The sequence below is a fragment of the Piliocolobus tephrosceles genome, chromosome 5 (genome assembly GCF_002776525.5).
Source record: "Piliocolobus tephrosceles isolate RC106 chromosome 5, ASM277652v3, whole genome shotgun sequence".
Taxonomy (NCBI): Eukaryota; Metazoa; Chordata; class Mammalia; order Primates; family Cercopithecidae; genus Piliocolobus; species Piliocolobus tephrosceles.
In genome coordinates this window covers 12,575,540-12,600,794 of record NC_045438.1, presented here as the reverse complement: position 1 = coordinate 12,600,794, position 25,255 = coordinate 12,575,540, and the positions used below count along the sequence as shown (strand labels likewise).

The window sequence follows — 25,255 nt, the reverse complement described above, 5'->3', positions numbered from 1 at the left end:
TCCAGGTACATCACCTGGGAACTTAGAAAGGGTAAATTCTCAGAATTCCCCCCGCCAACTTACTAAGTCAGAAACTCTATGATTTAACAAGCCCTCTGGGGAATTCTAGTATATTCTAGAATATTCTGAAGTTTTATAGCCACTGCTTTAATAGAAACGAAGTTTGAGTCACAAAATACGTGGAATAGGGCCTCACCACTTTACTACTAGGCAGATAACAAAGAGTAATACTTATTTCAAAAAAAATCACAGAATATTGGAAAGAATACATTAGACACATTAGCTTCAGTACCAGAATAAGTAAGTTTTCACAAACAATTTATAAATGTGTAACATTTTCTGTTTAAGTCAATAATAATTATTTTTAATTACATTTTATTTTGCAGAGGCAGACTCTCACTATGTTGCTCAGGCTGGTGTCAAACTCCTGGGCTCAGGCGATGCTCCTACCTTGGCCTCGGAAAGTGCTGGGATTAAAGAGAGAGCCACTGTGTTTGACCAAATATTTTTTTAAAGAACCAGCAGCACAGTTAACTAGACATCCCTTTCTGATTAAATGTGCAATGCACAAAAGGCTTTCATAAATAGTCATATAATAATTTGCTTATAGAGCTCTATGCAAATTATTTTTCAAAGTTATGTCATTGAGTTTTTTAGGGGGATAACTCATGAAAACCAAATGGATTAAGTACACGGGTTCTATAGTTAGTCACAACGTTGTAAGAGTAAACGTTTTTTTTAAAGGCAAGTAGATAATTTGCGGTTGTGTACAGATGTGCTCCCAGGCTAATAGTAATAGTTTTCTTTTTCTTTCTTTTTTTTTTTTTTTTTGAGACGGAGTCTTACTCCATCACTCAGGCTGAAGTGCAATGGTGGGAGCTTGTCTCACTGCAACCTCTGCCTCCCGGGTTCAAGTGATTCTCCTGCCCCAGCCTCCCAAGTAGCTGGATTTACAGGTGCATGCCACCATGCCCAGCTAACTTTTTGGATGTTTAGTAGACACGGGGTTTTGCTATGTTGGCCAGGTTGGTCTTGAACTCCTGATCTCAAGTAATCTGCCCACCTCAGCCTCCCAAAGTGCTGGGATTACAGGTGTAAGCCACTGCGCCTGGCTGGAAACAACTATTTTTTAAAAGATGTAGAAGATTCAAATGGTACCAACAATGCTTACATTTTCCAGAAAAACATATGTGGGATTTGAGCTTTGGAAAGTGGCTCTGGTGTGTTGTAGGTGGTGGGGGCACCTCCAGCTCCCCCGCTCTTGAAACTCCAGTTTCTAGATGGGCCTCACTTTCTGCTGCTCCCTGTGGGAAACTCCTCCAGTTTTATCATCAGTCAGTTTCCTTTTTTTTTTGGTCTTGCTCTGTCACCCAGCCTGGAGTGCAGTGGCAGGATCTTGGGTCACTGCAACCTCTGCCTCCCGGGTTCAAGCGATTCTCCTGCCTCAGCCTCCCGTGTAGCTGGGATTACAGGCATGTGCCATTACACCCAGCTAATTTTTGTATTTTTAGTAGAGACGGGGTTTCACCATGTTGGCCAGGCTAGCCTTGAACTCCTGATCTCAAGTGATGAATCCACCTCGGCCTCCCAAAGGGCTGAAATTACAGGTGTGAGCCACTGCGCACAGCCAGTTCCCTATTTTTATCAGTGCACGTTACCATTTAGCTACTCAATTCCTCACCTGTATGCAAGGCTGCCCTTTTCTGAAGGTTGCTAGTAGCAAATCCATTGAAAACTCCACTGCTTGTGTTCCCCTAGGGCCTCTTCAAGATGGAAAGATTCAGGTGGGACACAGTGGCTCATTCCTGTAATCTCAGCACTTTGGGAGGACGAGGTGGGCAGATCACCTGAGGTCAGGAGTTCAGGACCAGCCTGGCCAACATGACGAAACCCCATCTCTACTAAAAATACAAAAACTAGCCAGGGTGGTGGCTTGTGCCTGTAATCCCAGCTACTCAGGAGGCTGAGAGAGGAGAATCACTTGAACTCAGGAGACAGAGGTTGCGGTGAGCTGAGATCGCGCCACTGTACTCCAGCCTGAGTGACAGAGTGAGACTATCTCAAAAAAAAAAAAAAAAAAAAAGATTCTACAGTGAGCACAAAGGTGAAAGTCACCTTGAATGCTTTTACCAACTGATTGTGGATGAACTAATTCAGAGCATTGCAGGCCCCTGCTGCCGGAAACTCAAAAGTTCCCAAGCAGTGTTGAAAATGCTCAGGCTACTGGGAGGCAACTGCCTTGTCAGGGTGGCCAATGGTTTCCCCGTTCCCAAATCGGACAGTTAACTCCAGTCCTCGTCTGACTGGACGTCTGCAGATCCCTGCCTCCTCTGTAACGCTCTTTACCCCTGACCCAGGGATCCAGGACGCCCTACTCTAGGATCATTTCCTCTGCCTCATTCATCACTCAGACTCCTTCATTTGTTCCTACTCTTCTCCCTCCTCTGAGTGCTGCAGAGCCCGGGTTTCCATCCTCAGACCTCTGCCGTGCCTGCTCTCTGTCCCAAAGCAGCACTGCCAGCATCCACAAATAAAAATCCAGCCCTCCTATTCATAGTAACATCGAATTTCAGATCAACGACAAAGAGTTTTATGGCATAAGTATGTCCCAAATATTGCATGGCCCCAAATATTTGCTTAGTTAAAAGTAAAAATTGCACAAGACATACTTATGCTAAAGAGCCTTCACTATTTGAGTCCAAATGTCACTGGGCATGCTGGGTTTCATTGGCCAAGCCTATGATGACTTCACACAGTTTCGTGGTGATACCATCTATGGTGACTCCTCCAAAAATGTTTATCTCTAGCCTAGATCTCTCTCCTGAACAGCAGGCTCCTGCTGCCTCCGGCCCATCGCCACTCGGGTAATGGAAAGGTGTCTCAACCCAAACATGTCAAAAACAACACTCATTGTTCCCCCAATTCCTTGCCATACTCACAGGTAGTCTTGTCCCTCCAGCTGCACACCCACAAGCCTTGCACTCAGCCTTGACTCTGTTCTTCTCACACTCCACGTCCAATCTGCCAGGAGGTCCTTGGTCCTCCTGGGCTACCCCAATAGTGCCTCTTGCTGGTCACTGCAACCATCTCCCATTCCTTTCCCTGCATTGTCCTGTGCCTCGCATGGTTTTATTCTCAACATGCCAGCCAGAGTGACTCTTTTAGAACATTTATCATGCCGTGTCACTTTTCAGCCCATCGCCCTGCAGCGGGTCCCCATGTTACTTGGCATAACAGCCCAAGGTCCTTGCTCTATCCTGCAAAGCCCCTGTGACCCTGTGGTCTCTGGAACCCTAACTCCTCCTCTCTTCCTCCAGACCACTCCCCCTCCCGCAGCCTCCTGGTGCTCCCACCAGCCAGCATGCTTCTGCTGCCCAGCCGTGGCCCTGGCTGCTTCCTTCCTCCTGGAATGCTCTTGGCTCAGGTGTGCATCATGGAGATAGCTCCTGCCTGCCCCCAAATCGCTGCTCAAACCTCACCTTAGTGAGGCCGGCGCTGACCTCATCACCGACCTATTCACATTCCAAACTGCTCACCTCCCAGGACTCCTCCCCAACTCTACTTTATCATTCTTCCCTAAATATCAACGTCTAACTTATTAGGCAATTTTTTTTTATTATGATGGTCCTTTGTTTTCAGTCTCTTCTCAATAGAAAGGAAAGCTCCACAATGCCCAGAGTCTGTTGGGTTCCCTGAAGAATGCCAGGCTCCCAGAAGAGGGCCTGCCTCTCAGCAGGCACATGTGTGTGGAATGAATGAATGAATGAGTAATGAATGAGGCTTGTGCAAACTAAGCTGCTTGCAGGAAACACCTGCTCCTTCCTGGGCACTGGCTGAAATCGTTTGTAGAATTTAACCTTTGACTCTTCTCCCCACCTGCCTCCTCAGTGCCTCGCAGTCAAATGCAGGTGGAAGAGGGGTTGCCCTGTACCTCCAGCTAGGTGGGACTCCCCAGGAAAGAGTGACCTCACCACTGAGCCACCTCAGCCTTTTCCAGAGACAAGCCTTCTCTAGGCCAGTCATCAGTGTCACAGCTACTTCTTCTTGGGATTTGTGGCTCTATATTCACATGTAAGAGGCCACGGCACCCACGGGGAGCCACACGCACCAACAGAAGACACTGAAATCAATCTTGCTGCGACTGGGGCTACAAGCATGGTTACTTGGCTCACCACAGGTATTTTCGTTCTTTCTTTTTTGTTTGTTTATTTTTTTGAGACAGGATCTTGCTCTGTCCCCCAGGCTGGAGTGCAGTGCTGTGATCTCGGCTCACTGCAACCTCCTCCCAGGTTCAAGCAATTCCCCTGCCTCAGCCTCCCAGGTAGCTGGAACTACAGGTGCACATCACTGCGCCCTGCTAATTTTTTTGTATTTTTAGTAGAGATGGGGTTTTGCCATGTTGGCCAGGCTGGTCTCGAACTCCTGACCTCAAGTGATCCACCCACCTCAGATTCCCAAAGTGCTGGGATTACAGGCATGAGCCCCTGTGCCTGACCGTTATAGGTATTTTCTTAAGTTGTCAGTTTGAGTTCTAGAGGATCCTGGGAATGTCATGTTTTAGGGGATGAAATAAGAGAGGAAATTATCAAGATTGCTTGCTAAAATGACTTGTGCATCTGGACAAAAAAGAAAATGCAAGGGAGACAAACCCCTGAATCTACTTAGTGAGAAGGTGGAGTAGGGAAGGGGACATGGTGCCCGAGGCAACAGGCTTTACAGTCTAACTTCCCTGGTGTTAGGTCCAGCTCTGCTTTCCCTTGTGGGAATCCTTGGCCTCTCTGAGAACTTCTTAGGGTTAGGGCCTAACTGTCCTGGAGTTAGGTCCAGTTCTGCTTCCCCTTGAAGGAAGTTCTCAGCCCCTCTGAGCCTCAGTTTCCTCTTCCTTAAAACAGGGATGCTATATCAAAGAATAGCTTTGTGAAACACAAAAACAAATGAAATACGCATGCAATGTACTTAGCATATGTTTTCATTTGTTCTTCCCGGAACAGGGTGAGTATACAATAAACTGCAGAGACTCTCATTCTTTGGGATTTAATTCTTTGGGGTTTAAGCCGGCTGCTGGGTTTCTGTGTTGTTTTTCAGCTTTATTGAGGCATAATTGACAAATAAAAATGTGATATATGAATACATTGTAAAGTGCTTACCAAAACCAAGTTAGTTAATATATCCATCACCTCACATAATTCCTATTTTTGTGGTGAGAATGCGTAAGATCTACTCTCAGCAAATTTCAAGCATAGAATGCATTATTAACTGTAGTCACCATGCTGTACATTAGGCCTTCAGAACTTATTTTTTAACTAAGTTTATACACTTAGACAAACATCTTCTCATTTCCTAGATGCTGAGTTCTAAGAAAACAATATAACAATTTTCCCAAGGGAAAAAAAAAGAAATTCAGGCCAGGTGTGGTGGCTCATGCCTGTAATTCTAGCACTTTGGGAGGTAAAGGTGGGGGGATCGACTGAGCCCAGGAGTTTGAGACCAGCCTGGGAAAAATAGCAATATCTTGTCTCTACAAAACAAAACAACAACAACAACAACTAGAAAAAGTAGCCAGGTGTGGTTAGCTGGGCATGGTGGCACGTGCCTGTAGTCCCAACTACTTGGGAGGCTGAGGTGGGAGGATTTCTTGAACTCAAGAGCTTGAGACTGCAGTGAGCCTTCATCTCAAAAAAAAAAACAAAGAAAGAAAGAAACTCATTTTCCTTAAGAGTTTTCTTTTGCCTTAATGAATGTTACTTAATGTTGTGAATGTTTAGAAATCAAGTAGGAGCTTCTGCATGAAACCTCTGCTCAGCCAAGATACTTTACTGTTCCCACAAAGATACTACAGGATCAGGCTGTAATCTCAAAGCAACGCTCCAGCCAGTGTTCCTTTTAGACAAGTTATATTCATATAGGACGTGACCTCTTTCTAGAATCAAACTGAATTACGTAAGTAGTTCTTGGCAATATTTATCAAGCTGGTCTTCAAAGGGTTAGTATCAAGTAGCAGAGGCTTGATAGAATATATTTTTTGCTGTTAAAAAGAATACTAAATTGTATGACATATTGTTATAATAAGGAAAGGCATCGAAACAGACCCAGGTGAAAAAAAAAAACCAGAATAATGGCAAAGGTTGTCTCAACAGATGCAAACTATGATAGTGTACGCCAATCATATCACATAGGCCAGCCTTACCTATGATAGTTTTCCTGAAGCCCTTTTCAGAAACCAAAGCTAGAATCCATTTCATTCCTGGGTAACCTGAAAAAAGATATTTTAAAATTAGTATGGGACTAGGAGAGACTAAAATCTGTTGTTTTGGAGGGAGATCTAGAGTTTTCTCTTGGACAACAGATGGAGAAGTTGGAGTGAATACTTTTTAGCTTTTTTATTGAAATCACATGAATACAAAAAAGGGCACAGACCATAAGTGTACACATATGAGTGAATTTCCCCAAAGTGCACACAGCCATGTAATGACGACCCCAAACAGGAAGGAGAATATTAGCAGCACCTCCGAAGCCCCTTCCTACCCCTCCCACTCCCACCCCTGCATCTCCAAAGGTAACCACAAAGACTTGTAATATTATCTTGACACATAGACTCATTGTCCCCAGTTTAAACTTATCTTGGAATCATAGAGTGGTAATTTTTGTTATCTGGCTTCTTGGGGTCCAAATTATATTTGTGATATATTTTCATGTTGCTGCATTTAGCTGAGTTTTATTCATTTTCATTGCTGAGTGGTATCTTATAGCTTAAGTATGCCACAATTTATTTACTTGTTCTAGTGTTTATGAATATCAGTTTGTTTGCAGTTGTTTGCACTCTGTCACCTAGGCTGGAGTGCAGTGGCATGATCTCAGCTTACCATAACCTCTGCCATCTGGGTTCAAGCGATTCTTCTGCCTCAGCCTCCCGTGTGGCTGGGATTACAGGTGTGTGCCACGATACCCAGCTAATTTTTTTGTATTTTTAGTAGAGATGGGTTTTTGCCACGTTGACCAGGCTGGTCTTGTACTTTTGACCTCAAGTGATCTTCCCACTTTGGCCTCCCAAAGTGCTGGGATGACAGGCGTCAGCCATAATGCCCGGCCCAGTGCTGTTTTTAATGGTGTGTGCTTAAATGCGGAAGTTCCAGGTCACAGGTATGCCTATCTTCACTTTAGGAGAACCTGTTCCATGACTTTCCCATACAAGTTGCATTGCTTTACTTGGCTCCAGCAGTGTGAACTCCCATTGCTTCACATTCCTGCCAACAGCAGGTATATTTCATCTTTTGTATTTGAACATTTCTGATGGATGTGTTCAAGTGACGTTGACCATCTTTTCAAATGTTTGCTGGTGGTTGGGTGCTGTGGCTCACATCTGTCATCCCAGCACTTTGGGAGGCCAAGGTGGGTGGATCACTTGAGGTCAAGAGTTCACAACCAGCCTGGCCAACATGGTGAAACCCCATCTCTACTCAAAATACAAAAATTAGCCAGATGTGGTGGCGAGCACCTGTAATCCCAGCTACTTGGGAGACTGAGGCAGGAGAATTGCTTGAAGCTAGGAGGTGGAGGTTGCAGTGAGCCAAGATCACACCACTGCACTCCTGCCCGGGTGACAGAGCAAGACTCCATCTCCAAGAAAGAAGAAAAAGAAAGAAGGAAAGAAAAGGAAGGAAGGAGGGAAGGAAGGAACGGAGGGAGGGAGGGAGGGAAGGAAGGAAGGAAGAAAGGAAGGAAGGAAGGAGGGAAGGAAGGAAATAAGATAGATAAAACTAACACTTAGAAAGTCCTTAAACTTCACATGTAAGGTATAAAAATTAAAATTGGTATTCATCAAAATTGTAAAATTTTCAAAACATTTTTCAGGCATTAGCAAAGTGGTGATGATTATTGGTACATTCAGTAGTGCACGTAATTAGTCACAAAACCCTCTTCTTCTGGGACTTCATCTTAGAAATTTGGCCAAAAGAAGAAAAGTGTGTGTGTTGTCGTGATGGTATACTATAGAGGTAAAGTATATGATCTTCTGAGTTAGGCACACTGGACTTGAAATCCAGCCTCTGATATTTACTAGCTAACCTGGAGGAAGTGACAAAACAAAGCTGAGCTTCAGGTCCTCATTTATGAAACAGAAAAAAAATATATCTGACACAAAGTTCTTAGTGCCCATTACATAGAAGCAAGTGCCACTGAAGAATGAGCCACAGTAGGTGAAGACTGGCCATGCACAATATCCCACAGGAGGGCAATTACAAAAAATACTACATGCTAAGTAGGTAGAATACTTGAAAAATATCAAGAAGATAATTAGGACAATTCTGATAAGTAAATGTGTTTAGGTTGTGCTAGGTAAAAATATGGTAACAGTTTTATATATCCACTATGGTTATACCTAAATAAAGTATGCATGCATATAAAGAAAGACTAAAAAAGAATGTGATAAAGAAAAAGGAGAAAGTTGATTTTATGGAGACTTAAAACTTTTTCTTAAATGTATGTATAATACATAAAAACCAAGAATAAAAGTGATATCTAAGAGAAACTCATTTGAGTTACAGGAGTGGAAACAGAATGTCCCAACTGCCCCTGGTAAAAGGTGACACAGCTGGGTGCAGTGGCTCACACCTATAATCCCAGCCATTTGGGAGGCCAAGGCAGCAGGATCACTTCAGCCCAGGAGTTCAAGACATGACTGGACAACATGGTGATACTTCATCTCTACAAGACAAAATTTAAAAGTTAGCTAGGTATGTTGGCTCATATTTGTAGTCCCACTTACTTAGGAGGCTGAGGAGGGACGATTGCTTGAGCCGAGGAAATTAAGGCGGCAGTGAGCCGTGATTGTGCCACTGCACTCCAGCCTGGGCAGCAGAGAGAGGCCCTGTCTCAAAAAAAAAAAAAAACAAAAACAAAAAAAAACAAAAAAAAGACTCAAGTGATAATGTTCACTCATTCAATTAGCATTTATTGGACTCTTTTGTTCCAGATCTTTGAAAACAAGTATCTTGCCCTCACAAACTAGTAGGGAATAAACATAAAAATCAATTAAATTCCATTGTGTGAAATGCATTAAAAGAGATTAATACAAGGTAACCCTGTCTTTGACAGGAGCTGGGCTGATGGCTTCCTGGAGGGGATGGTAAGCTAGTCTTAAAGGCTATGGGAGGTTAGCCATCTGATGAGGGGTGAGGTAAGGGTGGTCCTTGGAAAAGTATGTGCTGTGATTTGAATGTTCCCACAAAATTCATGTTGACATTTAACTGGCAAGGTAACAGAACTAGAAGGTGGGACCTTGAAGAAGTGATTAGGTCATGAGGGCTATGGTCTCACAAATGGATTAATGCTGTTTTCAGGGGAGTGGGTTTGCTATCACGGGAGTGGGATACTGATAAAAGGATAAGTTTGGTCTTCATTTTCTCTCTGTCTCTCGTGCATGCTTCCTCACAATGTGATGCCATCTGCCACGGGTTTACTCTCCCAGATACAATGCCATGCTCTTGGACTTCTCAGTCTGTAGAACTGTCAGCCAAGTAAATATCTGTTCTTTATAAATGATCCAGTCTGTAGTAACCGGTTATAGCAGTAGAAAACAGACTCAGACAGTATGGAAAGAGATAAGAGATAAAACTAGAGAGAGAGAGAGAGCCGGATCATGAAACATCTTGCATGTCACTCTAAGGAATTTGACTTTTTTGCTGAAATAAAAAGTAGAAGAGGTTTCTTTGAAGTCATTCAAGAGTAGAAGGGCCCTGTACTAACCCAGGAGCAGTGGTGAGGAGAGGAGAGGACTGTGGAGAAATATCTTGGGGAAGAGCATTAACAGGGTGCTTTGGGGGCTGTGAGGGAAGAGAAATAATAGGATGCTTTAAGGGTTGGTTGAGGGAAGAGAAGCAAGAGGAACAGGGAAGAACAGAAGATAACTTCAAAGTCATCAGTTGCACCAAAGTGTGGAACTAGAAAATTGGGAAATTAGACTCCAGAGAACTGGCCAAATTGGGACCAAAAGATTTGTTTTTGGACTTGCTCAATTGGAGCTTCCTTTAGGACAGATAAATGAAGATATTTACCAGGTTATTGGATAACTGTCTGAGGTTTAGGAAAAACATGCCAACTGGAAATCTAGATCTGAAAGTTATCTGTATATTAACAGATGGGGTGAAGGGAGGAGGAAAGAGTGGTCATTTTTTGAGGTTCTACATTATTTCTGGTGCTTCACACATTCTGTCTCATTTAAACATCACAACTAGACCCATGAATTTTGTGTATAAGGAAGGTGAGTCTCCAAAAGCTTAAGAATTAGGACTCTTTGTTGCAAGTGACAAAGCTAGCTTAATGCTAGAATTTATTAAAAGAATACAGGGGACTCTCAGGGTACCCGAATTCAGAGAGGAGAGCAGCATGTTCTCATTTTTGTTTTGCAAAACTCACTTTTGCAAAGGCTGTGGGTGAGAAGCAGACTGGAGGGGGCAAGAGCAGAGACACGGAGGCCAGCTGGGATCCTTTTCTTTTCTGCTGCCTCTCTTGCAAATCAATCTTGAAGCTAAGTTTCATTGAACTAGACATAGCTTTGGCTTTAAACCAAGATAAAATGAGCGATCATGGAGAAAAGATCTCCTATAACTTCTGCCAACTTTTGTCTGATAGTTGCCTAATTTCAGTGCTATTTTGGGGGGGTAAAATGGACTTTCTCTATATAAACTCAAAATGCATGTACTACAGATGGACTTTTAATGACACTTCACAGAATGATCATGAGTTTAAGTAGAAATTCTTTTTTTACTCTTTCATGTTGATAGACTTTTGTTTCAGCCTTGCCTTTGGATCTGAAATCCTAGGAAATACAGTAGAAAGAATTCTGAGGTGAGAATCATTAAACACTAAGTCTGCTTCAGTGCTGCTCCCTGTTACTTGTGTCACCCTGGTCAAGCAAACCCAGCCTCCCTGGCTCTGATCCATTCTCTGTTAAACAAGGGATTTGGATTGACCCAAGTACTTCTCAAACTTTAGTGCATCTTCTGCGGATGTTGTTAAAATGCAGTATGTGATTCACCAGGCCTGGGGTGGGGCCCGAGACTCTGCATTTCCAACAAACTTCCAGGTGATACTGATGCTGCTGGCTCAGGATCACACTCCAATTAGGCCACCCTCCAAGATGCCATCATGCTGTAAGCTATAACAGCTACCAAATAAAGAAAAGCATTATGTCAACAATGGGTAACAATAAATATTTATTTTAGAAAACAAATATAACTTTTTGTTTTTTTGAAACAGGGTCTTCCTTTGTCACCCAGGCTGGAGTGCAGTGGCATGAACACAGCTCACTGCAGCCTCGACCTCCAGGACTCAGGTGATCCTCCTGCCTCAGTCCCCCAAGTAGCTGGGACTATAGGCATGTACCACCATGGTTGGCTAATTTTTGTGTTTTTTGTAAAGACAGGGTTTTGCCATGTTGCCCAGGCTGGTACAAATATAGCTTTACTTTTCTGTTTGTAAAAGTAATGCATGCTTATGAAAATTGTTCTTAAAAAAATCACATACCATGCAATGACAGGAAGAATCATCCCAAGTTAAATACTGCTTGAACTAATGTGCTGTCTTGTCACTTGGCTATGAAGAATACAAGTGCTAGGTTTCAGTATTGGCATCTTATTACCTTGTCTTTTAAAATCGGATCGTGAAACTGGTATCCTTTTCAATTTGCTGCCAATCAATTATGCATTAATTGATTTGAATTCAGTTCCTTCTGTTGTGGTAGATTTGCTTCTGCATGGTATGATTTCAAGTTGCTCATTGTCTGCATTCAGGACAGGGTAGTTTTTGGGGTCATCTCAGCCAGGCTGAATTGACCTGAAGATGTCTATAAGAGTAAAAAGCTAAGTAAATATCAAGAACAATTTTTAGCATAAAATTCAGTATTAAGATTCATTGAGATCTAATCAATAGAACAGAAGGTTCTGTAAATGCATCCATCTTATGGGAATGACTTAGGTCATAACCATTGTTGGTAAAGGAGGAAATTTTTCTTAGTTCCTCTGCACTTTCCCCAATCATATTAATGTTACATGTCTTTGATTGTACTTGAAATGATTGTAATAATAACGAGAGCCTTAAGAGTTTGTTGGTCATAAAAACATATGACATTTTAAAAACTTGATTGGATTTTTAATTGACATATATAACTATTAAATATAAGATTATAGATCCCAAATATCAAATTAACTTTAGCATTTACAATTTTCCTTTGTCTCCTCTAAGCAGCTGCAATTTCCAGTGTAGCACATAATGAGGTAGTCATAGTTGCAAATCTATATCTGCATATTTTATAACTTGAGAACATTTTTAAACTCAGTATATAGGTTTGTGTGGATATTGTATCAATGTTCACAAAACAAGGCAAATGGAAATAAAGCAAAAATATTGTTAATGTGTAATGACATTGTGCTAACAGAATGGGCAATTTGAAACAATGCCATTAGTGACTCCACTATCTAGCACAACAGTTATACATAGTGTGTAAGATCACATTTCAGATAAGTGATATCCATCATTTTAAATACCAAAACTTAGGTTTAAAGAAGTTTCTGAGATATGCAGAATTCTGCCTCTCAGTAGGCTTTGAGAATATGTTACTCCTCAGGACTCAACATGTCATAAGCATCACTGATTATTTTTTATGTCTGTTCTAAACTGCAGAAACAGTTTCAGAAACGCTGGGTTATTTGGTTTTGAGTCCTAATCTTATTACTGTAAAAGTCACACGTGTTCATCCATCGTAGAAAGTTCTCCAAAGTGCAATCACATATAAAGAAGCAGATAAAAATCATCCTCAATCTCACTCTCCAGAAGTAATGATTATTAAAAGTTTCATGATCTTTTAACACACTGCATTAAGTTTCCCAGAGCTGCTATCACAAATTACTACAAACTGTGTGACTTAAAACAACAGAAATTTGTTCTTTTACAGTTCAGGAGACCAGGAATCTAAAATTAAGGCATCAGCAGGGTTGGGTCCTTCTGGAGGCTCTCAGAGAGTCTGTTCCATGCATCTCTCCTGGTTTCTGGTGTTTGCCAGCAACCTTTGGCTCATAGACACATCATTCCTGTCTCTGCCTCTGCCATCACATGGTCTTATTCTATGTGTGTGTCTTTCCCTATCCTCTCCTCTTTTTATAAGGACACCAGGTATTATCTATAGCCCATCCTAATCCAGAATGACTTCATCTCAGCTGATTAACATCTGCAAAGATTCTGTTTCCAAATAAATTCATATTGTGAGGTTCTGGGTGAACATGAATTTGTGGGGGACATTCATTCAACCCACTACACACACTGTAATATATACTTATAGAATCATGAAAAGGGGACCATAATTTATATATAGCTTAGTTCCCTTTACACTTAGGATACCATGAATTTCCCTAGGTCTTTCAAAAATAGAATTTTAAATTTTTGTAGGGTGTTTCATCATATGAATGTTACATCATTTCCATAGCTAACCTGCTACTTCAAACACTCAGATGGTTTCCAGACTTTACTATTATAAATGGCTCTGATGAATATACATGTTCCCAAATCTTTGAATTTATCTCTGCTTATGTCCTTGGTATAAATTATTCTGAGTCGAATTATTGGATTAAGGGGTATGAACACTTTAAAGGCTCATGAAAAATCTTGTTTAATTGAATTCCAGAGATTCTATCAATTTGCCATCACCAGCAGAAGAACCCATGGCATTCTCTACACTGCACATTCTAGCTTTTTGAGTGTTGGACAAGTGACTAGGCAAAGAAATAACATCCTTACTTTGTGACTTGTATTTTTAATGTAAGGTTGCCTCTTTGTTTACTGACCATTTACATATCTTTTTTAAGTTACCAGTTTATGATTTGTAACTCCTTTTCAATTTATTTCTTCTCTCTCCAACTACCAGTATTTATTTCTTACCATTTCACTGATGAGTATACTGTCCACCCCCACCCCTTTTAGAGTCCACTGTTACCTAAGAAACGATGTGGATGTATCCTCCCTCTCCTTTTCCCATCCTCGAATCACCTCTGAACCTTGTACAAATGTCAATCATTGCCTCCACTGGGTCTTAACTGTTTACATTTCGCTTTCCCTTCTAAGACTTTGAGCACTTTGGAGCAATGTCCATGTCTTATCTGTGTTTTTGTATCTTCAGCAACTAGCATGGATGCTCAATAAACATGCATTTTACTGAGTTGTTAGGTTGTGACCTGGAAATATTCACGATTCCTTATATAGATAGAAATAGCTAAATAAGGGTATATAAGGATAGACTCTAAATGGCACTCAATAGTGTGCATAGGGCTGGGCGTGGTGGCTCCTGCCTGTAATCACGGCACTTTGGGAGGCAGAGGCAGATCTCCTGAGGTCAGGAGTTAGAGACCAGCCTGGCCAACATGGTGAAACCTCGTCTGAACTAAAAATACAAAAAATTAGCTGGGTGTGGTGGTGCATGCCTGTAATCCCAGCTACTTGGGAGGCTGCGTCACCAGAACTGCTTGAACACAGGAAGTGGAGGTTGCAGTGAGCTGAGATCACCTCATTGCACTCCAGCCTGGGCAACAGAGCAAGACTCTGTCTCAAAAAAAAAAAAAAAAAAAAAGCAAAAAAACAACAACAACAAAAAAACAAAGCATAGGATTTAATCCACGAGTTTTGTATTTCTATGCTAAATTTTTAGAAATAGTAAATTTTTTCTCCCATATTTCTCAGCTGTATCTGAGATAATTGAAGCTGAGTAACATTGTCTGGATAGGAAAGTGTTAGTGATAACAAGCACAATAATAATTGTAATAATGGAATGAGGATGTTACAGTACTGAGATCAGGATAAAAGTTACAATTGTCCAGATTTTAAATTTCCTATCATTTCCACTGAAATCACTGGCTGTCCTTATAATATTAGCAGGAATTTATGCAATTTGTAGGTTTTGAAATAAATTACCATTCAGAATTCAACTGTGAAAAACAGTGTAACTCTACTTGAAAAATCCTTTGAAAAACTCAAGTTTCCACCAAACCTAGAAGCACATGGGTGGTAAAACATAGTTTGAAAAGTTATGAGAGATGATGACTACAAGGAACTTTTTATAAACATCTTTTATAAACATTACTCTTGGTCAAATTTATTTTCACATGGATATTAAAACAAATTACTGCCACAAATGGGTTTCTGTTCTGATCCTTTTTTTTGCTTCACATGTCCTTTCTCTTCCACCCTGTTCAGATTCACTCTCCTTCTTTCTCATGACAGACAAGAAAAATGCCACCTCCCATAGGACCCACTCCAAACCCTGTTTCCTGAATGATCAATGTCTTCCCCCATCGCAATCAAAAAAGCACTTTCTATTCTGTCTTCATGACACATTGGTTTTGACACTTGCATAGCTCTTAGTAATTCTGCAATGTGCTCGAGCTATTTGTGAGCACATGTATTTTTCCTTTATAGATTGTAAACATCTAAAGAACAGGGTTAACACAGGAGCCAAGTAAATAGTTAAATATTATCTTGACAATGGCTGTAATAGTGGACATTTGAAATGAATACACCTTCAGTATTTTGAAATTGAAATAATTTTCTAGAACCTAGCATTTCTGGACTCTCAACAGCCCACCCTTTTTAAAACTGTGACGACACTATTTTACCATAAAGATCTACCCAGACCCTCTGTAATACACCTGCGTAAATGCCACGTGCACGTGAGCATGCGACGGTGTGTGTGTGCATGGCTGTGCACGCCTGTGTAGTGGTAATCAGCCATAGTGCCAGGGTTTGAAAGCAGAAAATACATCAATCGACCTCCAAGCTTCTTTCATCCCAGTTCTTAACATCTCAATCTCTTGAGTGCTGAGGCTTATTTTGTTCAAGATGGTTTTAGACTCTTCTGAGTGCAAGGCAATCTCCTTCCAGCACGGCGGAGCGAGGAGAGGTGAGGCGAGAGTTTTGAGGGTGGGCATATTGATCCTATGCTTGCTGAATTAAAAATGAGCCAACTGAGGACAATTTCCAGGTTGCAACACAGACGGAGCTAGAGTCTGGGTTGAGGTTGGAGGAGCCGTTAGGGCGCAGGGATGCAACAGGATTTGGGAGAAAGGCGAGAGAAAGCAAGGCCACTTCTAGGGGGCTTTGATTTTTTTTTTTTTTTTTTTATCCTGGCAGCTTCCCGAGCCAGATTTCAAAAGCAATTTCAAACGTGAAGCCAGCTGAAGCACTGCCTTACACTAATTGGAAGGGGAAGGGAGTGACTCATATTACACCAGCTCGCTCTTCCCTCTCGGCAACTGCTAACTTGTAGCTTTAAAAGGAAGTGACATGGGTGGGGAGAGACGTCAGCTGAGGACCACTTTTTTTTTTTTTTTCTTCCTGAAGGGTCCACCCCATGGGTGGAGTCTCGCTTTTTCTTTCCAGTGTTGGCTGACTTACAGCTCTTATAAACTAGTGGCAATTTCTGAACCCAGCCGGCTCCGTCTCAGCTTCTGGTTTCTAAGTCCATGTGCCAAAGGCTTCCAGGAAGGAGGTATGTGCTCCTGGTGCCGTTCGCAGGCACCTTTCCCGCTGGGTGTGGCTGATGTTTGCATTCCTCTTCCTATCGTATTTTCTCTCCTGGGCTGGATTTCCTTAGGACCTCTGCAAGGGGTAGGTTTCGGGGGAGGGGGAGTGCCAGGCAGGCGGGGGAAAGGTGCAGGGGGCGCCTGGAGGGAGGCGAAGAGAGGCTCTGCTGGTACAAAAGGACCCTCGCTTTGTGCTGGGCCGGGTGAGCGTCCCTTTCTGGGCTGTGATTTCAAGCTGCTGTTCCTGGCTTCATTTACCCACCCACCCAGCCTCCTCTCGGGGCTAAAGCATTTTCTCTGCCATAGACGAAGCTGGGCGGGGGGTGGTGGTGGGGGAATGTTCCTATTACATATTGCTCTCTTTTGTGTCATGCAACATGTTCTTCCGTCGCTGACGTTTCTATGGCAACCACAAAAATACTACACAATATGCAGCCCTGATATACATTGATTTATTTGTATTTCGTGTCTAGTTTGCAGCTTTCTGCTCTGCTGCTTGCTTTGGTTTGCTAAAATCCAGCCTGGCTTGTGGCTACCCCTCCTCACTTTCATTTTGGTTTTTCCCTATCACAGGAGGGGTGGGGGAGGGGAGTTGTCAAGGAAACAGGCATTGGTAATTACCTCTCTATTTACCTAATTTTCGGCCTATGAATTTCTCCATCATATCGAGGAATTAAAAAAGGAATGCTTTGATGTTTATGTAAGTCTTCAGTGTCTGGTCTTTTTTTAGAAAACCTAAACACTTCTCAAGATATGATATTGATCCTGTGGTCAAGCTAAGGGGGAATTAATTCCTTACAGGAGGTGAGATCATTGAAATAAAGTTTTAGAGAGCATTGGAGAATTCGCACTGATAAATGTGATATTGCCTGCCCAGGTTTGCCTAAAAGCCTAAATATTTAAAAGACGGGTCTTTGCTCTCATCTGCACTTCTTTAGCTCCAAATCTTAAGTTCAACAAGTATGAGTAACAAATTAACTGCCCGGCAGGATTCTCCGTTTTTCATTTTCGTGCATTGTTCTTAGATGGGTTAGCCACGCTATTCACTCTCTTCAAGGTGAGGGTTGCTCGACTTTTTCAAAACTGTGGAAGGATTAACTCATCTGTGATTAGTCAACCACTCTCAGTTGGAAAAAAGTATATTGAGAGAAGGGAGAAGGTGTGTGTGTGTGTTTGTGTGTGTGTGTGTGTGTGTGTGTAGGGACATGGGAGGCGGGCAGGGAGAACGGGCACATCTCGAGTTCTACGTTAAAAGGACTACATCTTCTGAATGTTCTCTCTGGGGAGAAAAATTGATATTGAGAAAAAATATGAAATGAGAAAATTATTATCTACTTAGTAATAAGCAAAGTTAATTATAATTAGAATAAAATAACACATCTCTTAGAAAGACATAGTCACAATAGGCCTCTTAACAGGTACCGGCTAAACTGATGCTTTTATTCAGTATGTCTAAGGAAGTGTTTGATAAGGGTTACCATTCTTCTGACGGGCATCCCAAATAATTAGCCTTTATAAAACAGATAAGTAGTAATCCCATTCTTGACTCTTAAAATTATCTATAATTTAGGATAAACATGTGTGAAGGTCACTTAGCCCTCATCATACCTTCTGGCTGCTAAAGCCAAAATCATTACTTATAAACCTCGAGCAACCCTGGAAGCAGGAAGAACGGGTGGTTTCAATGAGGTTCTGTTTGCTGTGATCCTTATCTAAATATGCTATCATCTATGTCTTATAACATCTGCTGTAAATCCAGAGGACCTAAGTAATTCAGGTAGAAAAGTACCTGAAAATGGGGCAAAATAGCATATGGCATAAAACAAACTAGAGCTACATGGAGTTAAAGACGAAAACTATTTAAAGGGCATAAAACATAGAAAAGTATTACTAAAAAGAATATGACACTCATTTTGAAAAGCACGTTAGTACACAGAGGAACGGTTGGATTGTGAGTGTTTGATGTTTGCAAAGAATTCTGAAAAGCACAGCCAGGCTTCAATTACTGTTTTTCCTGCCTGAAAATGGTCCTCAAGGGCAGATATGCCACATGACCTTCCAAAGCAGATTGACAGCATGTAAGTCAAAGTCTGCCATGTCGGTTCTCTTGAGTTTCCAGACTCAGCAGTTTCACAGCAAAAAAGCCTAATGGAATAGAATTCGAAGGAAAAAGAGCAAGACTTCCTCGGAAGCATAGCCAAAACAGAAACAACAAAAAACCCAAACCGAATGCACAAACAAAACACTTTCTGATATTCAGATGCTGAGTAGAGGTTCAAACAGCAGCTTTGGCCTGGGGAAGCTAAGTGGAGCTATGAGTAGAAAGTAAATGTAGGGGTCCCATGGAAAAGGCTGACAGAGGTGACACCCAGAGGGTGAGTCAGTCGTCACTGTATTGGGATCTCACTGTCTGCGAGGCTCTGCTGTGGAACTGGTGAAGAAGGCAGCAGTTGTTGTCTGTGCTCTCAAGTTTAAAATCCACCAAACGGGTGGTGAAGAGATGAGCACACAGCTGGAAGGAAGGGGGAAGCAACAGCCAGTCAAGGAGATGCAGTTAGTATGAGAAGAACACCAGTGGGAGAGTCTTGATCCTGCTGCTGAAGCTTTATAGGAGAGGAGGCAGATGGTTCAAGGGAAGAAGGAGAGGATGTCCTAGACAGCAAAGATGGGTAGTAAGAAATGGATCATGGTTCAGGGTTCTTAACTCCAAGAAGGGAGAGGTCAGTCTTTATTGTAGAAGTAGAGCAGGTATACTCTGTGCTGGTTGAAAGCGTAAGTAGATGTAGATTTGGGGATGAGTTTTTCTTAATCAGAAAAAGACTGTTAGAAGAAAGACTGAACAGAAGGCAAAATTCTTCCTAATCCAATATTTTTTTAGCTTCATCTTAACAACAAAAGGCCAGACTTACACTAGACTGTAAACAGGTACGAAACTGGGGAAGAGGGAGCCAGGAACTTACCCAGAATGTCATCTTCATAATTCCTGCCACTGCCGTTGTTTTAAATTATTGGATACTCAAATGAGGGTTTGGTAAATGTCACACATGTTGTGCAGTCTCCTTTATTCTGGAAAGGAGGTCCAATGGTTATGGGACAAAGCTGCATTCACATTTCTTTTTTTTTTTTGAGATGAAGTCTTGCTCTGTCGCCCAGGCTGGAGTGCAATGGTGTGATCTTGGCTTACCACAACCTCCCCCTCCTGGGTTCAAGCGATTCTCCTGCCTCAGCCTCCCGAGTAGCTGGGATCACAGGCATGTGGTACCACGCCCAGCTGATTTATTTTTTATTTTTATTGTATTACTAATATTTTTATTGTACTACTAATACAGTAGAGACAGAATTTCACTATATTGGCCAGGCTGGTCTCAAACTCCTGACCTCAGTTGATCCATCCACCGTGGCCTCCCAGAGTGCTGGGATTATGGGCGTGAGCCACCGCGCCTGTCCCACATTCACATTTCTGAAAGGTGTTTGACATCTAAATCTTTGGAGAAACGCCTTTCATCACTCATATTTTGAAATATAATCATAATAATCATGTAACATTTCCTAGAGCTTGGGCAACTCAAATTCATTATTTGTGTGCGAATCAGTTTGGAAAGGAAGCGCTGGAACTCTGAAATCTGGCTTCATGCATGGGCTTGGGTCTGCAATTGCTGCCTGGCTGTAGGAAAGAGGAAGCTTAAAGCATGAACTCTTTCTTTCAACAGATGTTTATTATGTGTTTAATATGTGTGAGGTCCCACAGATGCAACTGTGAGCAAAACAAGATACAGTTTAAATAGTTATAGTTGTCAAATGTCTGAAGAGTTTCCAAGGGAAACCCCATGACTGGCTGATATCCATTTTCTTCTAATGACTGAATAAGAGGAAATATCTTAAAAGGAGTATAATTTTTCTTTTTTTAACATTATCATGGAACAATCCATCTAACCTGTCTTCTTTTCCTTGGCTCTCTCTTGATTCACAAAGATTTCCCATCGGTTTCATTATTTGTCTTAACTTGTTTCTCCAATCTAATTTGCTCTACTTCTTCCCTTGATCGTAAGTCCTACCTTTCAGTCACCGTTCCTTCATTCGTTCACACATACATGATACATCCATCTGTCCTCCATCCACCCATCCATCCCTTCATTTATTCAACAAATAGTGTTGACTATCATGTCTCAGGCACTATATATTATAGACATAGCAATAAATGGGAAACAGGTTTTTCCTTAAAGAAGCTTAGGATCTATCAGGAAGACAATGTGGAAACAGCTCCCTAAACCATGGGGGTATGACTTTTTTGCGGGGTGGGCAGGGTCTCGCTCTGTCACCCAGGCTGGAGTGCAGTGGCGCCATCATGGCTCACTGCAACCTCTAACTCCTGAGTTCAAGCAGTCCTCCTGCCTCAGCCCCGCTCTTCCAGCAGCTGGGACTACAGGCGTGAGCCACCGCGCCTGCCCTGGGGTATTCTAATAGAAGCACTTATTGGCTAATGAAACAGGATGCTTCTTTCATTGAACAGTTTTATAAATTGTTCACACACAGCATAAACTGTGCTGGGCAGAGAGGGATCAAGTGGTTAGCTGTTGACTGTTGTCCATTTCATAGATTTTTTGTATCTTCCATGCTGGTTGAGCGTAAGGATGGTAAACATTTATTAGTTAACTAAATGGGAAGAGTGGAATTTCTAATACAGGAGACACAGAGGAAGAGAAGGCTTGTGTATTCTCTTTCTGAAAGAAGCTGAGAGAGAGAATCTCTCAAGATTCCCTTTCATAGTGAATTACTCATAGATTTCCAGGTGACAATAGCTGCTCCCACATTGACTCAAAGTATAGCATTTTAAAAAAGAAAAACTACCTGTGTCCAGTTACATACCCATTAGTTTACTGAATATCCTCATGTCCTTTGGAGCTGATTTCTCATAATATACTGCAAGTCTGTGTCTTGTTCTGATAAAAACAAGTGGGTTTCAACCCCCTACACCTTTCAGTCTTATATCGTAACAGCAGTGCATCCAGAAACTAGCGGAGGCTCTAGAGACTCAACACGAAGAGCGTTGAGACCTCGTTGCAGCACTTTCTCATGAAACTCTTCTTACTAGAATTGTTTCCCCCCAGCTTAAGTTCCACCGTCAGCCTGGAAATTCTATGGGCAACATGACAAAGTTCCTCTGGAAAACCACACCCCTCTGCTTGGCTGACCTTGGGAGAAAACATTTAGCAAGTTCTTTTTCTGGGTTATTTTAAACTCAGATAATATCAGCATGACGCTGTTCCCAATAACTCTGGTTGGCACAGACATCTCTGCTCAGGTTAAACATCACAACTGCCTCATGGTCATTTCTGTGTGGGATCCTCCAAGATGAGAGGTGCATTTTGAACTTTATGGTACTTTGAAGCCAGACACTAAAATTCCTGTAAGGAGAGGGGACCAACACACACCAGGGCCTGTTGGAGGGTGGGGCGAGGGGAGGGAACTTAGAGGATGGGTCAGTAGGTGCAGCAAACCACCAGGGCACATGCATACCTATGTAACACACCTGCACATTCTGCACATGTATCCCACTGTGTGTGTGTTTTTTTTTTTTTTTTTTTTTTTGAGACAGAGTCTCACTCTGTCGCCCAGGCTGGAGTGCAGTGGCCGGATCTCAGCTCACTGCAAGCTCCGCCTCCTGGGTTCACGCCATTCTCCTGCCTCAGCCTCCCAAGTAGCTGGGACTGCAGGTGCCGCCACCAAACCTGGCTAATTTTTTGTATTTTTAGTAGAGACGGGGTTTCACCATGTTAGCCAGGATGGTCTCGATCTCCTGACCTCATGACCTGCCCACCTCGGCCTCCCAAAGTGCTGGGATTACAAGCGTGAGCCACCGCGCTTGGCCCCCATTGTGTTTTTTTAGAGAAGAATAAAACATTCCTGTAGGAGATGATACCTCAGTCTAGGATATGCCAGGTAACCTGCAGGGGTCATTAGAGACACTGAGGTGACTGGCTGACCTACAGGATATGCGAGAATGATAACAGCCTGCCTTGATTGAGGGCTTCCTATGTGCCAGTACATGGACTTCACATCTATTAACTCATTTTAGCCTCATAACAAAACTAGCATGTGAACACGCTCATCAGGCTCCATTTTACAGAGAGAGAAAGTAAAGATGAGGGAGATTAAGCAACTCAGTTAGATCATAAGAAGGAGCAGAGCTGAGATGGGAACTCAGATCATCTAGGCTCTGCTTTCCCCTGCACATTCATACCTTGCCACGGCATATTCCACAGTCTGTCTCCCATGCCCAGTGCAGAGCCTGGCACATAACAGATGTGTAGTAAGTTTATTTTTTAGTTTTGTTTGAAATGTTAAAAGTGAGACTGGTCTTTCTTTTAAGAGGCCAGTCTCACTTTGTTGCTCAAGCTGGCCTTGAATTCCTGGGCTCAAGCAATCCTCCCGCTTCAGTTTTCCACGTAGCTGGGACTACAGGTGTGTACTACCATGCCTAGCTAATATTTTTCTTTTCTTTTCTTTTTTTGAGACAGAGTTTTGTTCTTGTTGCCCAGGCTGGAGTGTGGTGGCGCAGTCTCGAGTCACTGCAACCTCCGCCTCCTGGGTTCAAGCCTGCCTCAGCCTCCTGAGTAGCTAGGACTATAGGGGTGTGCCACTACACCTGGCTTTTTTTTTTTTTTTTTTTTTGTATTTTTAGTAGAGACGGGGTTTCTCTATGTTGGCCAGTCTGGTCTCGAACTCCTGACCTCAAGCAATCTGCCCAGCTCAGCCTCCCAAAGTGCTAGGATTACAGGTGTGAGCCACTGTGCCTGGCTCCCAGTTAATGTTTTTCAAATAATGAACAAATCTCTGCTGTGTAGACCTTTGCATGCCTTTCATCCTAGTTGTTAAGAGCAGCAAAATTACTGCAAGAAAAGGTAGTGTTTTAGAACTTGGAGAAAAACTAACAGCAGTACTTTATACAACAAGCTACTGTAGTTTTCAGGGAGTGTTGTTTTTATTATGGTTTAGTCAGAGATGGTGGGAGAAGGGAAAGGGCCTTGTGATTAAAACCATCTGAGTGACAATGCAGTACATACATTAAATTAAAGATGAACTCTTCTTAAAACCAATGTTTAACCAAGGATTGAACTTGACTGAGCAGCTGCTCTCAGAGTTCCCAAGGCGGTAGGTAGGTGGATGGAGTCAGAGGCTTTCTGTTCTTCAGTGGACTTTCCACAAATCCACCACTGAGTTTGAAGGAAAATTATTATCTGCAAAGACCCTGCCAGTGCTTATCCTAGCTGAACTCTGAAATGAGAATGGGAGACGTGAATTGATCCTGGAGTGAAATTTGGTCTCTTGCCCATCTCCATGGGCTCCTCGTGAGCTGTCAGTCTTCTGTGGGTAGAGGTTAACCGAGATGGATGAAATTTTAAAGAACTTATCTGTCCATGCAAGCACATCTTCTTCCCAGGATCCTGCAGCCATCAGCAGACAATCAATGCAATCATCTCAGACTGTGTCCTGCCTCCCAGGAGTAAGTCATCGGGCTCATTTCTTTATTGTCTCTTTTCTGTTGGGGGAAGGGCAGGTTGCAAGGCGGATGGTGAGCAGATTCTTCGGCCTCTTGTGTGGGTAGCCTGCATAGGAACCATTTCTATGCCTGTGAGTCCATTTCTAGCATCTGCCTCCAGCCTCTGCTTTCCTGACGTTCTCCCATCACCCCATTCGTCCTTCATAAAACAGTCACTTTTTCTAGATGATTACATTCCATGACAATGATTACAGTCCTCTCTTCATAACTGCACTGATGCTCATTGATGGCATGCAGGTGTAATCGCAGCGTTTGTAGCACAGAGCAGAGTGCCCAGCACTGAATGTGTGTTGTGGCCTAGAGGAGAGATGGGCACAAGAAGTCAGGTGATCAGGGTTGCCTCATCACTGGCCTCCTGGCCAGGGCCTCAAGGGTGACATTCCTTGAGGTGAGGTGTTTCTCAATCTCCATGTTGAGATTTTGGGCCCAGTAATCCTTTGTTGTGGAAGAGGCCGACCTGTGCAGAATGGGATGCTTAGCCGCATTCCTGCCTCTAATGTGCCAGGGGGAGTCACCCCACTCCTACTTGTGGCAGCCAGAAATCCCCTAGAGGAACAAACTTGCCCACAACTGAGAACCACTGCTTGAGGGGGAATTCCCAGCCCTGTCAGATACACTCAGGAATCCGGTTGGTCCAATCAAAGCAAACCCATTTCTGAGGACTAATAGGGTCCCAACAAAAGTGGCAACTCATTAATTTAAATGAAGAAATACTTTACATGGGAATTGAAAAATAATCATAAACCAACTTAAAAGTAGACACATGGCTGTAATGTATTCAAATATTTAGTGCTTTCTGCCCTGATAAGTCTGCGTGGGGGTCACGCAGGCAGCCCGGTGCAGCGAGGAACTGGGCGAGCTCGAGGATCTGATAGGACCCCTTCCACACCCAGATCCGTGCAGACAGGCCCTCCTCGTTCCCCTCGCCACCCACCAGTTTAGGGAGCCTCCTTTCCCAAACCTCTTTGGAGTGAACAGATTAACATATCTCAAGAAGAATCCAGAGAGGTACTCACAAACCTGCTCCCACCTGGGGATTTCATTGCTGTTTCCTTGACCATCACAGTGAGCGCTGCGCCACTGCAGTACTAATCCAGCACCCAGTCCAGCAGCGGGTACTAATCCAGCACCC

General features: G+C 42.7%; 1 protein-coding gene across 1 annotated transcript in view; it reads left to right on the top strand.

The window, feature by feature from the left end:
* Positions 1 to 16,290: 16,290 nt before the first annotated feature.
* The window catches only part of AGPAT4 (1-acylglycerol-3-phosphate O-acyltransferase 4), a 150,424-nt gene continuing 141,459 nt past the window's right edge, over positions 16,291 to 25,255 (top strand). The window contains exon 1 of the mRNA XM_023223650.2: positions 16,291 to 16,528. The gene's annotated coding sequence lies outside the window, so the exon portion shown is untranslated. The remainder of the gene's footprint in view (positions 16,529 to 25,255) is intronic.